We start from the raw sequence: 14958 nt of genomic DNA on the forward strand, positions 1-14958 counted from the left end.
CACATGGAACCTTTTAACTTAAAACACCCCCCCAAAAAAAATGAGCCTTTCCATACAGAACATAGAAGATTACACATGAAACTGAATCTGTTTCTTACAGCTTGTTTTTTTAAATAATAAATTCTACATATTTCTTTCTTTCTTTTTTTTTAAACCCTCACCTTCTATCTTGGAGTCAATACTGTGTATTGGCTCCAAGGCAGAAGAGTGATGGGGGTCAAGTGACTTGCCCAGGGTCACACACAGCTGGGAAGTGTCTGAGGCCAGGTTTGAACCAAGGACCTCCTGTCTCTAGGCCTGGCTCTCACTCCACTGAGCTACCCAGCTGCCCCCATACATATTACTTTCTAAACTAACCTGCTTGTCTATGCTTCTATTCTCCCCTATGCATTTTAAAAAAATTTTTCAAAGACCTGCTTTTTGGGGCATTGTTATTGCTAATCTGCCTTCTTCCCAATTTCTCTCTCACCCCATTAATTCCAGTTTCACCACCACCACCACCTCCCATTAAAAAGAGAAAAAGGGAAAAAGCAAACAAACCTGTAATGCCTAAGTCAAGTCAAATGAATCTCCATAGTGGCAAAGTCCAGAAATAGATCTGTTTCCTTCACTTCTTTCAGAAGGTGGGTAGCCCGCCTCGCCGAATAGGTCCTCTGGAGACGTGCCTGCTCATTGCACTGATCAGAGTTCTTAGGCGTTTCAAAGTTATTTTTCATTTCGCTGGAAACAGCCAGAAGAATTTCCTGATGGAGAAAAGGTTTGTCCTTTAGTTTATTAGAAAATTCAACAGCCTCTCTTACTGTACTATTGTTGTATGAATTATTCTGGTTCTTCTGACCACTCCACATCAGTTTGTGCAACGTAGGGTTCTCTAAAATGGTCCCTTTTGGAATTTCTTAGGGACTAATAATATACTACTACATTAATAAACCACAATTAGCCAAAAGGCAATCCAAGACACCCCTTGAAATTCTTATTATCTGCTTTTTTTTTTCCTTTTGCGTTTACCCTTCAGGATCAGAGTATTTGTTTTGATTAAGGCTATTTCCTTCCCAGCCTTATGCTCATTTTTTCCCTCCCACCCTTTCTGGATCCTTGCTTGTTTCTTTGCTGAGTCTATTGTATTTCTACACCAAACCAATTGAGTTTGTGTGTTGAACTTTCTTTTATCCATTTTAGAAAAGTTCATTTAATAGCAACTCCTCCTTTCATATTTCTATACTTTTTCCCCTCGTGTATTCTAATCATGATAAATAGCAAATTCTATCCCTTTCTTTCCTCCTATTACACACTCTTTCCTTTCTTAAAGGCTGTATAACAAAACTGGTTCATCATAAGGCCACATAATTCCGTTAATACCCTTTGAAGACATTAGGGTTCTGAAGGGTCACATCTCTTAATTTACTTCTATTAGGATGTTAACACTCCATGATCATAAAGACCTTTTTCTAGTTTTCTCTTATCTCTGAGTTTTCACTTCAGTGTTTCTATGCAGTAATGGTCTTTTCTTCACATATGCTTAAAAGATCTCTTGCATTAAAGATCCATTTTTTCTCCTAATGAGAGTGGACTTGGCTTGGCAGGTTAAATTATTCTTGATTATAAACATCTTTTGCTTTTGGAATATCGTGTTCCACAATGTGATCTCATTTATACCAGAAGATTCCAGATCTAGTGATCCTGACTGGTTCTTTGACACTTGAACCACATCTTTGTGAATGCTTGAAGTATTTTTTCCTTTGACATAGAAACTCTGGATTTTGGCTATGACATTCCTGAGACTTTTCTTTTTAGATTATCTTTCTATCTTCACTTTGCCCTCTGGTTCTAATAAGGTTGAATATTTTGATTTAAGATTTCTTGAAATATAGTACGCAGGTAGCCAATCCCAAAATTTGTTTTTCTTGATTATATATGTAATGTAGATTTTATTTTTCTTGCTTTTTCAACAGAGGGAAGGGGAAGGAAGAGAATCTGGAACCGAAATTGAATTTAATATAAAAATGATTAATTAACTTTTATTTATACTGTTCAGTTTTGTTTTGTTTTTATCATCGTTTTCAGAAACTCCCATAATTCACTTTCAAAATAATTTAATGTCATTTGTTTTTTAACAAAACAAAATTTCTCCCAGTATCCATCTCTTTCCCCCTTCCCAGAGAGCCATCCAATATACCAAAAGAAGATAGAGAGAGAGAGAGAGAGAGAGAGGAAAATCAGCAAAACTGATCAATACATCCCCAAAATCTGAAGATATATGTCATAATTTTGGACCTTCCACTTCTGTAAAATGGTAGAGTGTGTCTTCTCATATCTCTTTCTTGGAGCCATGCTTATTCCTTATAATTTTGCAAACATTCACTTAATTTTTTATGCAAGTCTTTCCATTTGCATTGTAGTAATTTTATATACTATTTTCTTGACTGCATTAGTTCATGTAGATTCCATGTTTCTCTATTCATCATCTTCATTCTTACAGAACAGTAAAATTCCATTGCATTCATGTACCACAATTGTTCAGTCATCCCAGTAGATGGGCATTTACTATTATATAATTATACAATTCTTAGCTATCACAAAAGTGCTGCTTTATGGGGCAACTTAGGGAGCTCAGTAAATGGAGAAACAGGAAGTCATGGGCTCAAATCTGGCCTCAGATACTTCCTAGCTATGTGACTCTGGACAAGTCACTTTAATCCCCATTGCTCAGCCCTTACTTCTCTTCTGCCTTGGATTATTAGTTCCAAGATAGAAGGTAAGAGTTTTTTAAATAAAATAAAATTTTTTGAAATGCTGCTTTAAATATTTTGATGTAAATAGGAACTTTCTTACTAATGGTAAATTTAATGATCCCTAAATTATTTCTCCTTTACTTGTTTTCCAGCAGTTTTTTATATCAGACCTTACATTTTCATCTTTTGATTTAGTTCTAATATTTATTGCCCTCATGTAGTCAGTGATTTCTGTTTGGTCTGTTCTAGCTTTCAGAATTCATAAGTTGAATAAAGTTTGTCTCTTTCTCGTCTAAGCTACTTATTCTCCTTCCAATTCTTTCCTACAAAGATTTTTTCACTTTTTTATCTCCATTTCTTATAGATATTCATTTCTTATAGGTATTACTCATAGAAAATCAGTTTTTTTCCTTTGAGTTTGCAGTTGTGTAGAATTACTCTTTCCTTCTATTAGCAGATCTCTAGGTCTAAAAATTTTATATTGGCTGCTGTCTTTTGTTTACTCATCTACCCAGTTTTAGTTCCTGAATTGAGGCTTTGTATCAGGGTCAGGATCTGCCCCCGTTGGTGTAGTTGACCTTGTTCCGTCTTGAGTTTTTTTTGTGGACCTATATCTCCCAGAGTTCGGTCCCTCTTTGTATTTGAAGTTAAGAGTATTGGATCTGTGGATTTACGATAACCTTGGAGGTTTCTGACCATCCTAGATTTTCTTAGAGAACCTTCTCCACCTTGGGCAGTCTTGTAGGCCATCTTTATCTCTATCCCTTCTCTGAAGAACTGCTGATTGTTGACCTGCATGGCCCTGACTTTGCTGACAGCCCTTTTCTGATTGCTTGAAGGCTGATTTTTTGTGCAATTCTGGAACAAAAGATATCAGTTACTGTATCCCATTGGATTTCTTGATCATTATTCAGTCTAGTGCAAATATCAGTTTTTCTAAAAAGACTGGGAGGTATGAGCTAGGAACAGGGCAATCTCTGGGCCACCATCTTGGCTAAAATTTTCTCATGTGTCTACATTGCTGTTCAGTCATTCATTTGTTCCCTAAGGACCCACATACCACTACTGTCTTTGGGACTTTCTTGGCAAAGATAATGGAATGGTTTACCATTTTCTTCTCCAGTGGAGCCTTTTGTCAGGAAATCTGAGATTAAATGACTTAGGCAGGGTCACACAACTAATAAGTGTCTGAGGCCAAATTTGACTCCAAGTCTAGCCCTCTATCTATTGGACCACCAAGGTTACAATCCTTAAACTACACGTGTAGGAGTTGCAATTCAAAACTCCAAAATACAAGTTCATGTTTAAAATTTTAGCCTTACTTGTGAGTTGAACATTATTGATCCAAGTGACAAATTTCCTTGCCCACTATCAAACTTTTAAAATGCTTTATTAATGCTCTTTTTTCATATTAATGCATCCTCTCAACTCACCTCTCTCTTCCCTCCTCAAATAGAAACCCTCCATTATAACAAATATATGTAATCCTACAAAACATCAAGATACTGTCCATATCCAAAAATGCACGTCTGGTTCTAGACCTCTGTTCTCCACTTCTCTGCTATGTCTGTAAATCAATAAATAGTCATTAAGCTTTTTTTAAGTGCTTACAGGCATTGTGCTAAGTGCTGGGGACACAAATATAAAAAAGCTCCTGATATTAAGGAGCTTACAATTTAATAGGGAAAACCATACAAAAGAAAACTGAAAGGAGGATAGGGGCAGATGAGGAGGAAATGCTACATGGGATGGTGAGGTAGCCAAAGAAGCCCGCAGTGAATGCAGGTGAGTGAGAAATGAGTTGTCTGAAGAAGTGCCAGTCTTCTTCCCCTCCTTCAATGGAGGAATTCATGATTCTACCCTTTAATCAGAGGGTCAGGACGTACTGATGGAGATGTGAGAAACGAGGCTGGTTGGATCTTGCGAGATTGTGAGATTTCCCAGTGAGTATTTTACTGAAAGCTTGGTGGAAAAGCCAAACTTGTCCACAATGAGTGCAGCCAGATGGGAAATGAGGAGATATTACCGAGAGAGGGTATTCCTACCACCTCGCATTCTGCCTGGTACATAGAAGATGCTTATAAGCGTATAGAGAGAGCTCACAAATATATAACATAAAAACATTCTATAAATGTAAACATATATGAATGCTTAAACCAATTCACAAAGCCACTAACAACGTAACAAACTGTGCCTGTCCTCCCACCACTGCTCCAACAATTGCTATTTTCCTCTTGTCATCTTTGCCAATCTGATGGGTCTGAGGCAGATCCTCGGAGTCATCTTGTTCTTCATTATTAGTCATTTGGACCATTTTTTTATAATTTGGTTGCTGATATCTTGTATTCCTTCATTTTAGAAATGACTTTTTTGACCACTTATCTAGTAAGGAATGATTCTTATATATCTGTGTCAGCTCTTTAGTACTCTAGATATTAGACTTTCGTTGAATACATTTGTTATGAAGATTTTTTCCCAATTTTTTTCCTTCTGATTATAAGTGCATTTATTTTCTAATGCAGGCTTTCAATATTATTGTGATCAAAATTGTTCATTTTATCTTTTATGATAATCACTATCCTTTGCCTATTGAAGAATTTTCCTTTTTATGGTTGTGACATATCCCCTTCCTTTTTTCTCAAATTTTTTTATGATATGACTTTTTATAATTAGGTCATTTATCCATTTAGAATTTGTTGTAATAGATGGCATTTGGCACTAGTCTGAACCTAATTTTTGTCAGAATACTATCTCATTTTCTCAGTAATTTTTGTCAAATGGGGACTGGGTACTCCTTAGTCCAGCAGTTAGTGTCTGAGTTTATTGAACACTATAGTTGTTGTGTGGAGATGCAAAGCATGGAATCCCTGCAAAGGTACAGGGAGAGCCTCACCCAGAATTCCAGGGGACCCCCCTGGAGAACTTTGGGTGAGGGGGCAGTTGAGAAGGGGTTGAGTCAGTTATTTGGTGGAGGTTGAAGTGAGCAGACACCTTGTTTACTTCTCCAGACTTGAGGGTTCACCTGAGGTGGCCATTATAGCATAAGCCAGTGGTTTCTACTCATAGGGTTAGCCTGTTTGTTATTACTATTCTTCATTAATATTAATATATAATTACTTAGTGATTAGAGAGTAAAGATATTCATTAATAGCAAGAGTGCCAGTTTTAGTTAAATGCCTTCATCCCCTCCTGTGGGGAGGGGGAAGGGCAGCATCGACTTAACAGTTCAGGGTCTCCTTTCATTATCCTAAAACCTTCATTAATCTCTCTAGGTTTCCTTGTTATTACTTAATATAACCTTTACCTTCAGATCTGTGCCTGATAATTATTTGGGGGAATACTCACAACTCAGTCTGGACATCTAGTTTTTAAATCCTGTCTGTTGCCAGTTTAAGAAGATCTTCTCTGTCCTCAAGTTAGATAGCTAGCTTCTATATACTCCTCTAACTGACCTGAGAGGAATATAAATTAACGAAAAGGAACATCATTGGGGTTTCAGCCATAACAGAAACTTACCAGAAGAATCCTATTCCTGTCTTCATTACCAACTGAAGCAGTAGCAGTTAGAGGGGGAGGGGTTTGAGAGCCAGAAGTGTTTAGCCCCCTCCTTTCCTTACTGAAGCCTGGCTTTTGATTTGAATCTCTAATATTGGCCCTGACACATTATCTGCTTCTCCAATTCTCTGTTATTATCATCATAACATAGTCTATATCCATTTGGGTTTTTTTTTAAGCCCTTAACTTCTGTGTATTGGCTCCAAGGCAGAAGAGTGGTAAGGGTGGGCAATGGGGGTCAAGTGACTTGCCCAGGGTCACACAGCTGGGAAGTATCTGAGGCCAGACTTGAACCTAGGACCTCCCATCTCTAGGCCTGACTCTCAATCCACTGAGCTACCCAGCTGCCCTATATCCATTTGGTTTTAAGTCTTAGTTCCTCAGTTTGTTCCATTGACCAACTTTTCTTTCTTTGGTACTGGTTAGCACAAAATTGTTTTGAGATCTGGTACTGCTAGGCTTCCTTTATTCTCACTTTTTTCATTATTTCTCTTGAGATATTTGACTTTTTGTTCCTTCAGATCAATTTTGCTATTTTGTCTAGCTCTACAAATCATTTAATTGGTTTTATACCAAATCTGTAAACTAATTTGGCAACTACTTAATGCTATAATTTTTATTATATTGGCAGCCGAGCTTCAAGCGATTAATAATTCTTCACTAATTTAAGTCTTCCTTTATTTTTGTACAAACAAAACTCAAACCCCATATACAATCTTTTGGCAAATCTTTTCTATTTTACCTTCATAACATACTTTATATATGTACCCCTTTCTTTCTCTGGCACTGTGAGCACCTAGATGCAGGCCCTCATCACCTCATTCCTGGACTATTACAATAGCTCACTACTTAGTCCTCTACCTCAAGTCTCTGCCTACTAATCAAATGCCCACTTAACTGTCAAATGTACAGATCTGACCCCATCACCCCCTATTCAGTAAACTCCAGTGGCTCCCTATTCCCTCCAAGATCAAATATAACAACCTCTGATTTCCAAAGCCTTCGTATGCCAGCACCTTCCTACTTTCCAGGCACCCCCATGTTCTCTGTGATGTTCCATCACCTCTCGACTCTTGAATGTTTTCACGGGCTGTCCCCTAGGCCTGGAACACCCTCCTCATCATCTGTACTCATCTGGCTTCCTTTAGTCTCAGCTAAAGTCTTCCCTTCTGCAAGGATCCTTTCTCACTCCTTTAGCTTCATGCTTCCCCCTCAGATGACCACCAGTTTATCCTGTCATTGGTTGCTTATTTGTATATGGATGCTTTCCTGCCCTCTCACCCCCTGGCCTGTGAGCTCTTTCTTTGAGAGGAGGAACTGATTTCTGCTTTTGTAGCACCAGCACACAAGAGACACTTAATAAATGTTAATTAACTGGCTTTTTATATGTCTCCAGCTGTCTTGGTTGATGGGCTACCAGATACAATCATTTATATATCCTATACCTGTTTTGAATGGTCCTTTTTTTTTCTATTTCTGCCTACTGGGTTTTGTACATAATAAATGGAAAGGCTATTGATTTGTGTGGATTTTGTAAAATCCTGCTACTTTGCAGAAGGCATTGTTTTCAATTAATTTGTAATTGAATCTCTAGGGTTCTGTAAGTAAAACCACCAAATTCAATACTTTTGTTTCTTCTTTGCTTTGGCATAGTCCCTAAATTTCTTTTTCTGGTATTGCTGCTATAGTATTATGTAGTATATAGTATTATATAGTATATAGTATTCTATTAAGTAATATATGTAATATATAGTATTATTGCTATAGCACTTCTAAAACTATATTAAATAATAGTAATGACAACAGGTATCCTTTCTTTCCCTCTCCTAATCTTTTTGGAAAGTTCTTTATTATTTGGTGTTTCTTCCCTTCATTCCCCCATCCAAGATCCACTCAACTGTGCCTTTGTTACTGGATAGGGTATGTCAGTCTATTTCACCCTGGCCCCAGTGACTATCCCTGAAACTTTCAGGCCAAAAGTGCCCTTCTTTGACCACCACTCCCCAGGCCTGCCCTCTCCCCCCATTAGAAGGCAAGCTTCTTGAGGGAAGAAACAGTTTTTACTTTTTTTTTTTTTAATCTGCCAGCCCTTAGCACTATGCTTGGTACATACTAGGTGCTAAGGAGACTCAAAAAAAAAAAAAAAGAAATTGAATATCCTTGGCTATCCATTTAATCGATGAATCAGAGAAGGGTGCATGGGGAGGTCAGAGAGGACTAGCACCTCTGGCATCCTGGAGGCGCAGAGCCCTTTTCAGGGTTTCTCTTTCACCTTTGGTATATCTACCTTTTGCCCAAATCTTACCTGTGGCTCCAAGAAGCCTCAGCATGCACAGCAGCCACATCCTGGTAAAACTTTGACAGGCTAAACCAGGTTGAGGGTCATTGACAGGCCTCAAATCCATCGGAGAGTTAGGGGGGCATCTGGAGCCTTCCCCTAGCAAGAATGAGAGAATGAGAGTGATTTATTCCAACGGCCATGAAGGCAATGCCTCCAGCTGGGTCAGACCCCGAAGACACCAAGGTTATCCACACCATTCCTGGGCTATTACCAGTCGTCCCAAGGTGACTCTGGAAAAAAGATGGAGGCTGACAACCTCATACAACTCTGCCTCCCTTAAATCCAAATCACGAGCAAGTCAAAATGTCACCCCAATATGCCATTGGTCCTCTTCGAAATGAAGGATGAACAGAATCAGAGAGTCCTCTTGTGGGTTGAGGCTTTTTGCTTAGACGGGCTGTCTGTCCAACCCAGTACATCCACATCCCATTGTGGATGAGCAGTTGTGCTAAGTGCTGGTGATATAATGAAAAACAGTCCCTGCTGCACTCAAAGAACTTACAAACAGAGAAGGATATCCATAATTACCTGTAGAATGAGAGAAAGCTAAAGAAAGGATAGAGGGATTATAAAAGGTTGCACACAAGCTGAGCCCTAAAGAAAGCGAGGACTCGGGGAGAAGTGAAAAAGGACTGCATTTGAGACATGCAGGAAAATCCTAGGCAAAGGTACAGTGGGAATCAATGGAAGCATAAGTTTGGGTATCAGTAAGGAGGCCAGTTCAACTGAAACAACGCATGAGGGTAGTCAGGTGATTCAGTGGATAGATAGAATGCTGGGCTGGGAGTCAGAAAGACTCATCTTGCCTTCAAATCAGGCCTAACTCTGTGACCCTGGACAAGTCACTTAATACTGTTTGCCTCTATTTCCTCATCTAAAAAGAACAAAAAACATAATGCATGAAGGGTGATGTGAAATAAGGGCTCCAACAAAGACTCTACAAGCTAAGAAGCAATAAGGAAACATCCAAGAAGTGATCACTTATGAATGAATAGGTGTGTGGAGGATGAACTGTCTCATTTGGCACCAATAATGTCTCACCTCAGCTGCTCATTGGTGGCAAAGAATTGGAAATTAAAGGGATGTCCATCTATGAGAGAATGGCTGGACAAATTGTGGTATATGAGGATGATGGAATACTAGTGTGCTGTAAGGAATGATGAACAAGATGATTTCAGAAAGAGATGGGAAGACCTTCATGAATGGATGCAGAGTGAAATAAGCAGAACCAGGAAAACACAGTACAGCAGTACTATACACAATAACAGCAATGTCGTGGAATGATCAACTATGAAAGACTTTGCTACTAACAGTAATACAATGATCTGGGACAATTCTGAGGGGCTTAGGACAAGCTATCTACCTCCAGAGAAAGAACTATTGGAATAGAAATGCAGATAAAAGCTTATGATTTTTCACTTGCTAATTTGGATTTACGTTTGGGGATTTTGGTTTTATAACATGATTCACTTACAAAAATTAACAATATGAAAATATGTTTTGCATGATAATACATGTATAACCCAAATCATATTGCTTGCAAGCTCCAGGGTGGGGGAGGACAGGAGAGAAGGAAACAGTTTGGATCATCATATAACTTTGGAAAACATATGGAAATTTGTTATTATCTGTAATTGTAAAAAAAATTTTTTAATTTAAAAAAGGGAAAGGAAACACTTTGGAAAAGCAAAAACATTTCACAATTTTCTGTAATCAAGGAGGTTTTTGTTAAATAGCAACCTTTGAGAAGTGGGATGTCCCACCTCTCTGCCAAGACAAAAGGCATTTTTTACCTTATTCCTCTAAAACTAATTGGTCATTGCATTGATCAGATGCTCTAGTGTCCTTCTATGTTGTTTTCTTTTAAATTATTATGGTTTGCGGGGCAGTTAAATAGCACCATGGATAAACTGCCAGCCCTGGAATCAGAAAGACCTGGCTTCAAATCTGGCCCTCAGATACTTCCTGGCTGTATTATCCTGGGTAAGTCACTTAACCCCAATTGCCTAGCCCTTGCCAGTCTTCTCTTAGAAGTAACTCTAAGACACTAAGATAAGAATTTTTAAAAGATATTATTGTGGTTTTTCATGTAAATTGTTTCCTTAGTCTGGCTCATTTCATTCTGCATCAGTTCATGAAAATCTTCCCAAGTTTCAGAATTCTTCATATTTTCCCATTTCTTCTAACATTCTATTCCTGTTACATTTACTACAATTTGTATGATCTAAAGAACAGCACCCACATTTTAAATTTTTTCTTTTTTTATTGTGAACTTATTCATCAATTAAAACAATGATTTTACTGGTTACATTTGAAAAATTATCATTGTTGCAGGATGGGAGCACCAACACACTAACACACTGTTGATAGAATCTGTCCAACTATTCTGGAAAATAATTTGAACCATACAAAGAAAATCAGTTTTCACTCTAGGCATAGACTCTACAGGGATCAAAGACAGGGAAAGAACTCATAAGTACAAAAAAGATTTATATCAGCATTTTTTTGTTTTAGCAAAGAACTGAAAACAAGGTGAGTACACTTCAACTGGGGAATAGTTACACAAATTGTGGTATGGGAATTTGAGAGCATGATAATGTAAAAGAAAAAGGATTTAAGTATGGGGGAAACCTGGTTATGTCTTTAGATATTAACGAAAGAGCCAATAGATATTAGAGATTGGGGGAAAAGGATAGTAGATAATGGAAGAGGCAAGCTTTTGGAAGGGATAGAATAAAAAGCACAGATAGGAGTTGCCTTGTTGAGAAGAAAAGCTTTGTCAACATTAGAGAATGCATCAAAAGAGGAGAGAATGAGATGATTTTGATGAATTTTGAGTTATGGGATGGGGGAAAAGGAAGTATCTATGGCCTTTTCCCTCTCTGAAGATTAAAAGGGGAAAAATTTATATATATATATATATATATATATATATATGTATGTATTTTTAGCTAAAATGGCACACATTGTAAGTCAGGCTGGTCTCAGATCTGTCTAATCATTCGTGTTCAGGATTGGAACAAAATGGAATACTCATGGGTTGGGGTGGACATGATTGAGGGTGTGGACTCGAAACTACCACACCAATGCAACTACCAACAATTTGGAAATAGGTCTTGATCAAGGACACATGACAAAATTAGTGGAAATGTGCATCGGCCATGGGTGGGGGGAGTGCGGGGGGCAAAGGGGAAAGTAGGAGCATCAGTCATGTAACCATGTTAAAAATGAATATTAATAAATGTTTAAAAAAATGGAATACTCATAGATTATCTAACAGTTAACAAAGAGAGGTTTACTTAACCATAGCCCAGAAAAGACTGATTTCAGCAAGGATAGAGTACTGATTCAGGCAAGCTTGAATCCTCTGCCTCAGGGTTGGCCTTGCAAGCACACTGGCTAAGCCTAAGGGAAGAGCCTCTAATTCCTTATGGGCTCAATTTAGTATTTAGGCCACCAAGAAATCATGTCACAACAGCCAGAGCCCTAGTTTACTGGAGCAGTGAAGTCTCAAGGACCATTTCACTATATTTTTAGGGAAAAAATAGCCGCTCCTACATGGTGCAGACTTTAGTCCCTATTCTGTTACTCCAACCACAACAGTTTCATTGAAAGCTTAGATTTTTGTTTAACTAGAGAATTAGCAACTATCCTCATCTCTAGAGGGAGAATTTTAAAACTTATCATTATGGATGAGCCTTAGCTTCACTATACAAAAATGACAGACCAAAAACATTTCTTTTCCCCAAGGGAGCTCTTTGCTCTAGGAAAAAATGTGATAGTCATTTTAGGTATTCTTTCCTATCAAAGAACACAGTTACTTGGTAGCCTCAAGGAAGGGATGTGGGTGGCTATGACTCCTAAAGGATATTTCTGAATGTAATATTTCCTTAAATATTTTTGGTCCAAAGAATATAGTCTCTTCAATGAGACCATAACTGATCAAAAGACATCCTGTCTGATCATTCATACTGCAAAAACACAGTGAATGCAAAATACTGTATATTACCTGAATGATAGCACATAGATGGACTAGTATAATAAGAGCAACAAGGGGCTGGGATCTATGGTAGTAAGACTGGAAAGCCCTGCCACAGAGATTAGTCTTTTTCCCAAAAAGGCAATGAAACTGTCCTGGGGGCTTAATTGGTCCAGGGCAGTAAGGCTCTAAGGCCCTAGATGTAGCTTCTTGGTTATCTGAGGTGTCTTATTTCACTGCAGTCCTAACCTGAGTTAGGCCTAGCTTCAAGTAGGCAGAGTGGGTAGGGGTATTTGGAGAAGGGGAGTGGGAAGAGATAGGCTCCTTTGCTTTCTTCACCAAGAGGAGTACCCACATTTATAGAAGAGTCGTTCATTCAACAAACATTTAGCAGTCGTGATGTATCTTAACATCATGCTAAGAAAGCACTGGATATGATACAAAGATAGAAACACTCTCTGCCATCCAGCAGAGATAAGATTATCCACATCTCTGGTTTTCTTCCAGTAACACAAATGTGGATCAAAAAGGGAACGCAGAGTTGTTTCCTTAATATTTGAGCCTTTTATAACATATGAGAACATCAAAAATTATGGTCAGGAAGAGCTGAGTTTAAATGCTGCCTCAGATACTAACTAGCTGTGTGACCGTGGGGCAAGTCACTTTATCACTCTCTGTCTTCTCATCTATAAAGGAATAATAAAAATTCCTAAGATGAGATATATATCTACCTAGCAAATATGCCACTGAGACATGAGGCTCTCATTAAGAAGCATTTCAAGGGAGAGATTGCCATCTTTCTAGGTTAGGGAAAAAAGAATATTGTTTCTGTCCATCAAGGGAGAAAAGGTCAAGACTAGTTAGTATTTCCTACAATTCCAGAAACCAAGGGAAAGTGAGAGGGTATGAGAGACTGCAATAGACAGAAAATCCGCTTGTTTGAAGGGAAGGAGTTATTGGCAGTCTTATCAAAGCGCTACTCTCACATACAATTTAATGAATTGCTATGGTCTGCTGAGCTAATACTGCTGGTTTAGAACAGAGCTGCTCATCCATCTTTGTCCATTTGTCACCTGTGGCAGCATTCACAAGTAAAACCATCTCTGGAGAAGGACTTAATCAGTTTGAGGGTAATCAACAGGCTTCAAATCCATCAGGGGTTGAGAGGACATCTACCCCAAACATGTGAAGAGTTCTCTTGGATGGAATAGGTGAGTAAGAACAATTTGTTCCAATGTGAGACATGGAAGATGCCAATGTCCTCCACTGTGTTTTGGGCCATCAATAGTTGTCCTGACTTTTGACTCAGCACTGGACTTTAAATGACTCTGGAAGAGAGAGTGAAGCTGCTGACCTTGAACAAATCTGCCTGACTTAACAAGCCAAGACATCACCTCATGATGTCATTGGTCCTCTTTTAAAATTAAGGATAAACAACAACTTTCCTATTACTTACAAACATGTCCATAATATATCCAATTGTCCCTCCTCATCAAAAACCTCATTAGATCCATCTATGTCCATCAACCATTGTCTTCTAGTTCTCTTTCCTTTTGTGACTAAATTCCTCAACAAGACTGTCCTCACAATCTGCACCTCCACTTCCTTTCCTCTTATTCTCTTATCCACTTAAAATGTTCCAAACTCACCATTCAACTGGAACTGCCCTCTCCCAAGATATTAATCATCTTTTAATTGCCAGGTCTAATGGCCTTTTCTCAGCTCTCCTCCTTCTTGATCTTTCACTAGACTATCAACCACAGTCTCTTCTACTCAATAAACTTTTCTTTCCAGGTTTTCCTTACATCACTCTGTCTCAGTTCTCCCACTTATCTTACTGTTCCTCACTCTCCTTCCTCTCATTCACACCTTCTAACTGCTTATATCTTTCAAGGCTCTTACCTGGGCCCTCTTTTTATTCTATATATGTTATTTAACTTAGTGATCTTAGCTTCTATGGATTTAATTAATTATCTTCACTATGCAGACTTCTCTCCTGACACCCCCCTCACTCACATCTCTAATTGTCCATAAGATTTCTTGAAACTGGATGTCCAATAGACATTGCAAACTCAAAATTTCCAAAACTGACCTCATTATCTTTTCCCCAGACCTTTCCCCCTTCCAACTGTCAAGGGAAATACCATCTTCCCAGTCCCTGAAGCTGGAAACCTAGGAATCATCCCCAAGTCCTCTTGCTCACACACACACCCAATCTGTTACTAAAGCCCATCAACTTCACCTCTCTAATAGCTCTCTAATAAGTTCCCTCTGACACTGCCACCAGCTTAGTGTACATTACCATCTGCTCACACCTGCAAATTGCCTGCTGGTGGGTCTGCTCACCGCAA

This window comes from Gracilinanus agilis, chromosome 5, assembly GCF_016433145.1.
Source record: "Gracilinanus agilis isolate LMUSP501 chromosome 5, AgileGrace, whole genome shotgun sequence".
Taxonomy (NCBI): Eukaryota; Metazoa; Chordata; class Mammalia; order Didelphimorphia; family Didelphidae; genus Gracilinanus; species Gracilinanus agilis.